Raw genomic sequence first — 12,825 nt, 5'->3', positions numbered from 1 at the left:
AGAAATCCATAATGTTTAATCCCAGAATGAATGATTTAGACTTGGATTATTCACTTTGCACTAAATTAAGTTGTCTTATTTAGCCAAAACAAGGCTTCTTGACAGGATTTTCGTCATCGCCTTGGCTGAGTAATGAGTTTCTTTGGCAGGATGAATTATTGATTAGACCTTTGTATCATCTGCCTGGCAGATGAAGGAAAACTTTAATTTTAAAGATGTTCGTATTCAGATGTATATGCAGAAAAGAAGCTTTGAATACTGTACTTTAACACTCTATCACTTAATCTTCCTATGATTATTTATGGAACAGGATCCAAGTTATATGGCAGTTTTGCGTTATTTTTAGGCCCAAATAAGTAATATTCTCCATCTGTGGATGTAAATGTTTTCTCTCCTTTTGTTGTTATAATTCTGTATGTTTAGATCCAGATGTTTAATTTATTTTAAGAAACGGGGAAATTTCTTTTCAAGTCAACTGAAATACCAAGTACTTAATAATGATGACTTACATTTTTATGATGTGTTTAATTTTGTCAAATGTTTTCATGTCAACTTCCTCAATGTATAATAGTTAATTAGCACTTAGAATGTATTATCCCCATCTTATAGATAAAGAAATTGAAATGTTGGCAGGGTAACAGACTCACACAGAACCAGGGTTTAAACCCAGATGTTCTGGCTCTAGAGCTCAAGGTTTTAAACCATAGCCTAAGCAATATATCCACTGCTTATTGAAAATTTAATATGACCAGGTGCATGGGATGCCACCTCTCTTAAGCACCATACTGGCAAAGGTCTCCACTACCTTGAGGATTACCTCCACCCCTTTTTCTCTTGGAGCATCTCTTTTTTTTTCTTTTGCTTCAACCATTCTGCTTCAAGGGTTATCCCATCTCTCTGCTCTTCCTGCCACCCCACAAGTCTGTCAAGGAGTATAAGATCCTGGAAAACAAGAGTCAAGAATATTCTGAGAGCAACTTCTGCTCTTAATTTTGCAAAGCAAACCTCCCCAAAAGTATGGGAACACAAAGGTCCTGTGACTGGGTCAAAGTAAGGAGAACAGAACAAAAACTGTATCTCAATAAATCACCCTGCACCATCATGCCTTCCTTTCATTTCCTTTCTGAAAAAGAGAGCCAGCAAAACAGAGCCACAGAACAGAGAAGTTCTGCTCTCTTCCATGTCCAGAATACAGAATTCAAGTCCAGGTGCTGCTCCTTAAAGACCACATGAACCTACCGAAGAGATTTGGAACAATGTCTTAGGAGGAGTTGGGATGTTTAATTAGAGAACAGTAGCTGGAAGGCTGCCCCGAGGAAGAGGAGCTGAATGGGTTTATGAGGAACAAATGCTCCAACAGTCAGAGTGACCAGAAGTCAGATCTACAACTCAGAACCTTCATTGCATTCTTTCTATTCCTTCCACCCCTTGGCACAGGGTGAAGTAGGGATGCCATGCTTCTCTGCAGGAGTATCTTTCCAAAGCATCAGTGCCATGCCAAAATTTGAGAAAATAATACATTTTGAACATTTTGCAAGTCTAGGCTGAAAAGGGAGGGCTTCCCCCCATCCCCCACCTCTGGCTGCTTTGTATTCAATGCAGCAAGTATTTCTCATGACTGCTACTTAACCTTAGTGCAACTCAAATTGTATATGAATAACCTGGGGATCTTGTTAAAATGCAGATTCTGAAGGTATGGGGTAGGGCCCATGATTCTGCATTTTTGACAAGCTCTCAGGGGCTGCTATGGCTTTTACTTGGCTTACTGGTATAGTAAGTAATCAGAGCCCCGACTCAGCCTTCAGCCACTCCTAGGACTGGCTGTACTATCTTGTATCTCTCAATGACTTGCAACTGGTGGACTCACCTGAGGGCCTCACAGATTCCGCTACCCCCACCCACCTTCCATGAACTCAATATAAGGGATAATGAGGCAGGGCAGGCATTTCCAGACTGATTCTCTTTCTGTGCAGGGAAAGCTGCTGAGGTCAGAGTTTGGCGACACATCCTATTTTGGTGGAAATTCGAAACAGGCTCTTCCGAAGGTAATTCAATAGCAGGCACCATTGCAATTGGTTCCTATTGCATTTAATTCTAAAATCTCCCAGACACTGTGGCTTCATGTTTGTTGAGTGGAATTAGAGTAAATTCTCAGAGGCTCTGGGCCTTTTTTACTGTTCTCCAAAATCAAATTGAGTACACCAGACCTTCACACTATTAATACTTGCCTTTCCTCTCTTTGCCCCCTTCCACCCTCCCAAGAAAACCTATTTGGAGCTTACAGAAGTTCATTCTGAGAATTTCATTACCATTGTGCCATTCGTAATTCATTATTTAACCTCCGTGAATGGCAGGAAGTGCGATTTTGAATAGTCCCACTGGAATAAAATCACAGGGTTAATAATCTCTGCTCTTTGTGAGTAATTGGAAAAATGGTATCCTGGTAACAAGACATTAACAGAAAACTTGTTTTTACCAATTTCCATAGGATAGAAGTCAAGTAGTGACTAGAATCTTTCATTTCCTTGTAAGTTTTGTTTTCCTCCAACTCACCCACTACTGGGACAAACTTATGGGACATACCTACTGGGTATGTCCCAAACCTACTGGGACAAACCTCAGACTATGTTCCTGAGATTGACTGCTTGTAACTCAAAAAGAGTGTTCTCCCAGACTTATTTGATACAAGTACACAGAGCCCCTTTCCTGGCTCACGTGGTGGTAAAGCATATTATTTGCTTTTTTCTTCATTTAACTGAGAATGGGGGGATTGTTCCATATTTGCATAAGTAGGTAAGCTTTGTTGAAATTTCAAGTGTCGAATGGTGCTTGACTGCATGGAGGTTGCTGGGCACTTAGGATGGTTTCATTATTTTTAACTTGAAGTTTTACTAAGTAGAGAGTAGGACAAAGGGAAGAAAGCTCATGGTTGCCTAAACCAGATGAGTGAGTGAAATGAAATAGGCCTGAGGGTTGTAGTCTGAGTCTTTTAGAAATCTTGACTGAGAGGAAGACCTTTCTTCCAGCTTGGGGGCTGTGAAGATGGGGGAGAAGATAGGCGAGGGGCTATTATCAAGGCAGAGGAATGACCGACTAGGAGATGGGCTGAAGGGAAGCAGCGGAATACAACCTTCTCAGGGTCAGGGCAAGCTGACCCTTGGGCCCAGCTGCAGCATTTATGAGCTAACAATACCCTCACCCGGGAAAGAGGTGCTAGGTTATTGGATTAACCTAGCCACCAGCCAGACACTGCCACCGAGGAACCCAAGTACATGGGGCAAGAGTTTTCCAAGTGAGGGAGACATACATGAAGCCATTTCCAGGCTTGGCTGACTGTGTAGGGCTGCTCCTAAGATCTGTTTGGGATTTTTGGTTCTTGCAACGGGTGGCATATGTTTAATTGTATTGATGAATTTTCTGTTTCGATACTTCATATATAGTTAAAGGGGCCTGGTGCCTGGCAGGAGCTCAGTGAATCTTGGCTGGGTCTGATTCTCTGGTTCTTTATTTCCAATAACTTGTTACTCATTTTCACTGTCACACCCCGTTGTTCAAACAGTTCTGGTCCAAATGCCATTCATGGAAGACAGTGTGTTCCAAACCAAGCCTCTTGTCTTGCTTCTCCTTCTAGGGCTTTCTGGGATCCATCCTCTCACCTGCCTGCTGCCTTATCTGGTTCAGGCCCCGACTTCTGCTATCTGCACTATCCCAGTAGCCTCCTAACTGTGTTCTCTATTATGTTTTCCCTCTGTCAATTCATCAAAGACCAGCTCTTCCAGAGAGCTTTCTAAATCCCAACCCCAATCAAGACCTTCCCTTTCTTCAAAGTCTTTGGCTTACCTTGCCCAGGAGATGGTCCATTCTGCCCCTCACCTCCCTTTCCAAGTATAGCTCCTACCATTTCCTGTGAGTGCCCTGTGTTCTGCCAAAATGGTCAGAATAGAGGCTAGAATCCAAATGCTCATCACTGCCTTTCTAGTTGATGTCACTGCTTTTTATCCTATAAGACAATTTCAAGTTCCACATCTTTAATAAACCAGAATGCATGGGGATTGGCATTTTCTGGGTTGAATTGCATTTCCTACATCATTAAAAATTTCCTTTTTCCTTGACTCATTTTAAAATCAAAGATAACTCCCCTGGATTTTGTTGTTAAAACTATTTCCAAATGTTTATTTCTACTCTTAGTAGCTGCTAAGATGATGAAGAGAAAGATTTATTAGGGTAACGTTCTGAACCTCACTGATGAGTGAAAAATTAGTGGAATTTTTTCTAGGTTGAAAAAAAATTTGAAGCAACTAGGCTCAAAGAGACCTGACCACCTTGACAGTTTCTTTTAGATCAGTTACTTGGGATAATATTCCCCCCCATCCCCCCAGTTTGGTTCCCTCTCTGAATAAAGAAGAGCCACTTTTAAGACTTGGAGCATAGGAACCATAGGAAACCCTGAATTTATGTAGCCATCACCCCCTTCTGTGGAAGAGACAGAGTTACGATTTTTGAGCTAATATTTGAAAACAAAAAGAAAAGGCACACTTACATTCATGCCTCTTTTGAACATTAAAGGTCATTTGACGCAAAAAAAAAAACCCCAAAAAGAACAAAAAAAAGAAAGTGCTCATATACATGTAATCCACTGCAGAGATGCCTTTCTATGGAAGTTTTTTTAAATTGTTGCACTTCTGTTTTTTTTTGTCAAGACAAACCAGAGCTAAACAGTAGTGAAAGTAATAAAAACAGATTTACTCAGGAACTATGGCAATAGGGGACCACAGACCTCAGTACAGAACTGTCAATTCCAAATAGAACACAAACCAGAGCAAAGGAGCAGGTATGGTGGGCGAGGGGCGTGGTGTGGTCAGTGGATGGGAAATTAACTAATAGGAAATTCCTGGCTAAGTCAATGTCACAGGAGTCTTGCTGAAGGTGGGCCAGAGTGACCAGGTATCACCTGGGGATAAGGAGGAATGAGGAATTTGAGCAGATGATCAGCTCCCCTACAACGGTAAGGGATTCTTGTACTTGAAAACAAGGCCCAAGGATGAGGCCTAATGAAAAAGGGCTTTAAGAAGTCTGACATTTGGTTAGGGAGAGAATCTTTGTTAGGTCTTGCCTTTTTCATCTGCAACATTTCTGATGACCACTCTTCCAAAACATCTTCTACTCTGCCCTTGAGATTTATTGAACAATCATCCCACTTGTGTGTACACTTGTGTGTGTATATATGTATGCATGTGTTGTATATTTATATTTATATAGAAAAATTTGGTCCTCAGGCACAAGGTATGCTTTGCCTGGGCATCTCTACTCACAAACATTTGTCTCCTGGGAATACAAAAAGGGTTTTCTATTGCTTGAGGAATTTTGACTATCTAGGGTCAGAGGACTTTTTCTTTATTAGCCAAAAATATTGGCACCAAAATGATCAAGTTGATTCATTTTACTTGGAAATCTTGACAAAATGTGGACAGAGTTTTCAAAAATAACATCTTCTTTACCATCTGTAGTTTGCGACAAGGCAACACCCTTCTCTCTGAATATTTTCAGATTGGGACCTCTTGAGATAAAGATGGGGTCCTGGGAGGAGAAGAATGAAAGAGTGGCAAGGAGCAATGTGCAATGTTATGTTTAAGCAGACCAAATCTATGCCAGTAGAGTATTTACCAATACCGTGTCCTGAGAGCTCCTCATCCCCGGAGGACAAATAATTGAGTTGAAGATCAGTCTTAGTGGTTGTTGTCTGATTCTGTTATTTTGATTTGCTTCCAAGTTATTTACCCCCGCCCCCCATCACAAAGTTTTACTTTGCAGTTTTACTCCTGCTTCATAGGTAAGAGTTGAAGGTAAGTTGGGAGAATGTGTGTGTGTGTGTGTGTGTGTGTGTGTGTGTGTGTGTGTGTGTCAGGGGGTGGGGGATAGTTAGGCATTTCTGTACCACATAACTTTACCAACTATAATGTTATAACTCCATCATTTCTAGCATTTTTAGGGTCTTTCCCCCTGCCTCACAAATGTGGGGTTTCTTCCTTGCTCAAAGTATTTCTGTATGCCTTTTCTTTGTTTGCAACAAATATTTGTTGAAGAATGGATTTGGCTAAATACTTTGGATAACTCTCAGTTTTACAAAGGGAGGGGAGATTAAGAGGGCATCCTTGTGCTTAGCCACCAGCATTTTTATAGGACTCGGCTAGTTTCTCTGGTTTCCCTGGAAGATAATTGTCAAAAATAAAAAAGGGACTTCTGGAACTTGTATTTCAAAATTGACCCTCTTTTGGTGGTGGCAGTGGTGGGATGGGAGGAGCAAAATTTTAGTTTTAAATGGCCTCTGTGATATGCAGGAACATTTGGACAGTAAAAACATAATTGGATATTGTAGAGAAATTAAATGGTAATTGACTCCTAATGAGTTTCTAATAACACTGCTAAGAACGAAAAAGAAAACTCTCTGCCACTACTACATTTTTTTTTTGAGGTTTGCGTGCACATACACACACATTTATTTTTCATTTCCCCTCAGTGGTTATTAGCTATAAATTGGCATTCCTATGACATTATATTTACTGCTTTAAATGCTTTTGGGTAAAAAGTATACAAACTTGGGACCTTAGCATTTTTCTTGAGTTAAACTTTGGAGTCAATCTATTTTTTTGTTTTCAAATTTCTTTAGAAAAAAAAGGACTCTGGATTGTAAGAGAGATGCTATTAAAATGCAACTCCAGACCTGTTGGTCTACCGAACTCTGAAAAAGTGACCGGGCATCGCTTGATCATTGATCATATGAGCTTGTCTGAAGCACATCTTGGAGGAGGCAAATGCATTAAAAGAGGCTCATGAATTGCTCTGAAAATACCATGAGAACATAGAGTCCTGAGGCGCTGTCCTTTTTCACCTTCCTATAATATTGATGGATCTGGTGTGCATGAGCGTGAGGAGGCATCTAAGACCAATGATATCAAGCAGGGTTTTCCATCCTTGTTGGCAGCAACTCTATTGTAGCAAGACAGTGCAGTGCAAACACCAGTTACTGTAAAAATGTAACATCTTTCTTACCTGTTTAACTCCTCTGGCACTTAGTAAGAGGGTGGCATTTGGGGATGTATAATGGACAGGGGAAGAGCAGATTTCAGCCTAATACCTGATTACTGCTAGAAACTTAGACTCATCCCCCCTATTTATTCTAGACCATTTATGGAATCACTCAGTAGGAGCAACTCAGGAGAAGACCTTAGCATTGACCAAATGGTACTCCACATGTCAGAAATACTAGAATTTCATGGACAAAGTAGCTTCTTCAGTTCCTGAATCTTTTGATCACTGCCTTCTGGGTGAATGCCCAAGAGTTCCTTTCTCTGCTCCTTGGGGGCCAGCTAATGAGCAAGAATTAGAAGGCTGCTTTTGGATTCTGATAGGCTATTTCTTGTCTACTAACAAATGCAAGTATGATGAGCTACATATGGTAATGAAGACCCTCATGAATATGATAAAACTTGCTGAACTATAGAATGTATCAATTGCAATCAAAGTATAATTGGAAGGTAATGGTTGGTGTTGGTATTAATATTAATAGCTTGGTTGTAAGTTTTATAATAGCATCAGCTATAAATTGAAACCCACAGCTATCTGACATGGGTTTAGATAGTATAAAGATCATTGGGATTGGATATCAAAATATGTGACTTCAGATTCTTCTTTCAGTCCTATCTCACATGTGTGATCTTGGAAAATCCTGTCACATCTTTGGTCCCCAGTTGATTTGTTTGTAAAATAAGAGCTTGATAGGAGGTAGCACCTGCCCCCTTCAGGTTATTAGAAATGAATAAGAGTCTTTTCAGACTGTTTGTCACGATGATAGGGGACTGTACTACTGGCATTTAGCTGGGAGAGTAAAAGTCCTGCCATGCAGGAGACCTTGAAGCACAAAGAAAAATTTCATTTAAAATGTTAATGGTGCCCTAGTTGAGAAACACTGTGATGATCTTGACCTATATTACAGCTAGGCTAGTCCATGACTAACAGAGCTCATGAGAAATGTGGTTAAGGACAAAAATAAGAAACCATTGCCAGAAATCATCTTGATCTTTTATTTTTTTAATTTTTATTTATTTATGATAGTCACACATAGAGAGAGAGGCAGAGACACAGGCAGAGGGAGAAGCAGGCTCCATGCACTGGGAGCCCGACGCGGGACTTGATCCCGGGTCTCCAGGATAGCGCCCTGGGCCAAAGGCAGGCGCCAAACCGCTGCGCCACCCAGGGATCCCCCCTTTTTTTGATAAGGTACCCCTAAAAAAATAAGGTGCCCCTATCGGAAAAAACAAGAAAACAACATTTTCAGCCAGCATTTGAATTCATCATAGGTCATGCTGGCCTCTAAGATATTTGTAAATCTTTTCATACTTTTTGATACATTTTTCAAGAAGCTATTAAGGTATTTCATGAGACACATGATGTAACCACAGTGAAAAACAAAGTGTTCCCATTTCCTTTAGCCTGTCACTGCCTGGTGTGTGGAGGCTGCCCAATCTGGGTGGAACAAGAAGTCCAATGTAAATAGCAGACTCCTGCTTCTACATGTGGCTCGGAGATTAAATTTCGAAGAACAAAATCAAATAATGCTCCGTGAAAAGTCACCTTTGTCCCAAAGTGATGGGATAGAAATGCACATTTTCCTGGAGGAATCAGACAGACCTGAACTCAAGAGTCAGCCTGGAGATGGTTGTTCAGGAAGGCCAGTTTCTTTATTTTATAGGTGGAAAAATTTGAGGATATCAAGGACTTACCTAAGATCCCATAGCAAGTTCATAGCTAAGCCAGCGCCAGAGGTAATGAAAGGTAGAGTATCCTGGTTTTGTATTAGAACTTCCCTAGATTTACTCTTAGCAAAGTCTAATTGTAGGTGAAGCCTTCACAGCCAGGATCAAAGTGTAAAAGGCCTATGTGCCCACCAACCAGCCAGCTTTTAGTGTGCTAGCAATTTGCATTTCTCTGGTACCAGGAGGAGGGTTATAGAATGGCCAAATGGCCCTGACTTGATCATCTTTTGGCCGAGTTGATGAAGGCAGAAATAGCCTTCGGTATTTCTGTCATTTATGGCAGAAACTCAATCAACTTAAACAGTAAGGATTTATTGGCTTGTGTCATTAGTAAGGATGAGAGGTGCTGTGAGATGCAGGGCTCAGGGGAAATCATCAGACTCCCATCTGCTTCTCTCACCATTACCTCTCCCCTTACTGAAGGTGGGCAAAATGTGTGTTACCCGAATGTGCACGTTTGGCAGGGGTATTGGCAATCCTAGGCTTAGAGACTCTCTGTACCATCACTGAAAAGAAATGATAATTTTCACTAATTCTGGCAGATGCCCCTGGAGGAAAGGTTCTGTTAGGGTCATGTTCTATCCCTGAACCAACTGCTGTCCCCTTGAACTAGAGTTTTCTCAATGGAGGAGAGGCTTGAGTGGTACCTCAGAGGTTAGGGGACCACGTGTGGATATTTCGTGTTTTCAAAACATGGGGAAGATGTTTTGGTCATCTAAAACCATCAGTATGTACAGCATAATCAGGGGCTAAGTATATAACATAGGAGATACTTATGGCTGCAGTTTGAAAATATGGAGGATGGTTTAAGTCAGGGAAAGCTTTATGGACAGTCTAGGACTTGAACCAAACTGGAAGCTTCAGAAAGGAATGGTGTCGGCTTATGGAAGGGTAAGTGAGGGGATGGATCTGATGAGATGAACAGTTCTCAAGAAGACATCTGGTCTTGCACAGTATTTGTTTCCAGGGTCCTGTCTTTCCCCTCAGCACACACAAGATGTTCAATAATTCTTGCTGGAAAAAGCTGATTGGCCATTATCATATAGTTTTGGGGCTAGTGCCACAAATTTCAAACTCAGGGGAAAACATATCTTTCCTGTAAAGGGCCAGATAGTCAATATTTTGGGGTTTGTGGGCTGTAGAGCCTCTGCCTCAGCCCTTGAACTCTGCTGTTGTAGTGCAAGAGCAGCCATAGACTACACAGAAACAAATGAGTGTGTAGCGTTGCAATAAAACTTTATGTACAAAAAAGGCAGTGCCATCCACCATATTTGGCTGCAATTAGATGATCCCCATTCTCCTTCATTTTCCTGCCTCCACTCTTACCAATCTCCAAATCAATAATTCACATTAGTAGCCAGAGAGATCTTTTTCAAGGTACATTCAGAACATGCTAGTCCTTTGTGACTAAGATGTGTAGTGGCTGCCGTATTTGTTTTGGAGAAAAGGCCAGATCCTTCCCTCATATCCAGAACGATGCGTCTGACTATTTCTTGAACCACACCTCTGTTCCTCACCCTCCCAAAGGATGTACGCCAGCCACTGTGGTCTTCTGGCCCTGGGACTTAAACAACAAATCCTGCTTCAGGGCATGTATATATCTGGTGACCTCACTATGGATTGTTCTCTTGTTCTTTTTCCTTTGATTCATAGCTTAATAGAACTTGCTCATAGAGGTCATCTGTAATCACCTTGTCTAAGATGGGCAAAGCTCCCCCCCATCATTGTCTAACTCAACACTATATACTTACTTGGCATAACAAGTTATACACTTCTCACAGTGTATAACTATTCACTCATTTGTTTACTTCTTGACTGGCCTTCCCCTAGACTAGAAGCTCAGAGTTCGGGACCGCATCTATTCTGTTCAACCTTATGTCCTCAATGCCAAGAAAAGTCCTCAGTATACAGTAGAGGTCTATAAATGTCTTTGGATGATTTAATTGTCAGTCTCCTGATTGTTCAGAGTTTTGTTCCTTACCTTAATCTCACTCGACTTCAGATTCAAATTATGAGCTGTTTATATCCCCAAAGCCAGGCTGTCCAGAGCTTCTAATTCTCATGCCAGCTGGTCTCCTCTCTCAGCAATTTGAGTTTATTTTCAAAAGTCTGATATATTTCAAATGCACAGAAAAAGAGCCATGTGCCTACCACCCAGATGCTAATAATTTCCATGTTTATTTCAGATTCTTCCTGTATTATCAACATTTTAAGTTAATTTAAACATTTTTAAACACTTTTAAATTAAATACAAAATTTTTAAAAAACAACTTTTTTTCTCAGACTTTGTTTCCTGGAGTGGGGATTGTTTCTGAGAAAATCCAGGGTGAGCAAGGACCCCATCTTTTTAGCACATTTCCTGGGCCAATGTGTACTCTCTTCTATCTTAGCATAATAATTTATTACTTTCTGCCCACTTCCCCAAAAAGAATATAAAGCCAGGTCATAACCAGGCACAGTTACTTCATTTTTGACAGTTTTGGATTTTATTGTCAGGGGAAAGCTGCTTGCCAAAATTCTAAGTTAAGGAAATAGATTGAAATCAAACATAAAATTTAACTGAGTCTTCTTATAGGCAAGGGAGGAAAAAACCCAGGCTGTCTTTCAATGGTCTCATGACAACACAGCAACTCTTCAGAAGACAAACTGTTACCTTCCTTAGTGTAAAAGACAACATCAGTTTGTCTCCCATGTTTACCCAGCGTTCTCTTTATCCTCTGCACCCCCAGCTCTCTGTCTCCCCGTTTCTCTCCTTCCTTCTCTTCTTGACCCTGACCTCTGTGGTGACTGTCTGGGGCAAGCCCTCAGATCAGCTTCTGCTCCTTCATCAGCTCTGGGCGAGAGAAAGCAAAAAAGCCTGATGTTGCAGGAGGGTTACTATAAGGTGCTCGAGGTTACTGCAAGAGGTACTTTTCAGACATTAAATCCTTAAAACTTACAAAGCCTGCCTAATCCACGAGAGGTCAATACTTAATATTCTCCTCATTGTAACAGATGGCAGAGTAAACTGCAGTGCAGCAGTGACTCCCACTTCTTCAGAGTTGCCATCAGAGATTTTGATAAACCTCAGGCTGTCAGTCTTGAGGTGGCTGCCAGTGAATAAACCCTCTTTTGCATGGGGCGGGGGGGGCGGAGAAAACCCTTCCAACCCCAGAAGTCTTACAGAGGACCTCTGGATAGCACATTAGCGATGAGCTCTGTTTGAATCCCACCACTGCCAGTTACTAGCTGTGTGACTCTGGGCAAATTACTTAACCTCTCTGTGCTTTAGTTTCCTCTCCTACATAAAAGGAACATTAAGAGCATCTGCACTGGAGTTGCTATAAGAACTAAGTAGATGGAAATGCTCAGCACATTGCCTGATGTATATAAGTCCTTGGTAAATATAAGCTGTAACTTGACACCCATGGAAGAGAAGCTGCAGGGCTAGGAGCCTTGCCTGCTATTACTCCCCACTTGTATCCCTGAGATATTGTCACAGAATGCCTAGGACTTTGCAGAGCACATTGTGAACACATTGGACTGGCTAGTTTTCCCCTGGCATTTTTCGATTTCTTGGTCTGCTGCAGACTAACAGGCCTGTCCTTCTACAGTAAAATTTAAGATGAAATTAATGAAGCAGCTGCCCCACGGTTCTCAGGAGTTACTAGCTGTGGCTCCAGAACAAAGCCAAGCCTCCTTAGTGGCCCTTGAGTGCAGCCCTTCCTTCCTGGGTGAATGGGGAGGGACTGGCTCACAACTCTACCTTGTCTTCTGTTCAGGTCCTAGAGAGACAGCTCTTGTCTTCTAGAGCACTGCCTTGGAGTCTCCAGGGTTTGCTAGGTGGTGGGGGCCCTAAGCTGGTTCGACCTGGGTTATAGACGAGGTCCCAGCAGAGAGCCTCCTGTCCTGGGAGGTGATAAGGAGGTGATAAGAGTTCTTTTTGAAAACTCATCATTGTTAGGACATCAGATTGCCCAGATCTTCTCACAGGTGTCCTTGGAGGCTATTTAAAAAACTCATCCACCATCTC

This window comes from Vulpes lagopus, chromosome 3 (assembly GCF_018345385.1).
Source record: "Vulpes lagopus strain Blue_001 chromosome 3, ASM1834538v1, whole genome shotgun sequence".
Classification (NCBI taxonomy): domain Eukaryota; kingdom Metazoa; phylum Chordata; class Mammalia; order Carnivora; family Canidae; genus Vulpes; species Vulpes lagopus.
This window is presented reverse-complemented; position numbering follows the sequence as displayed.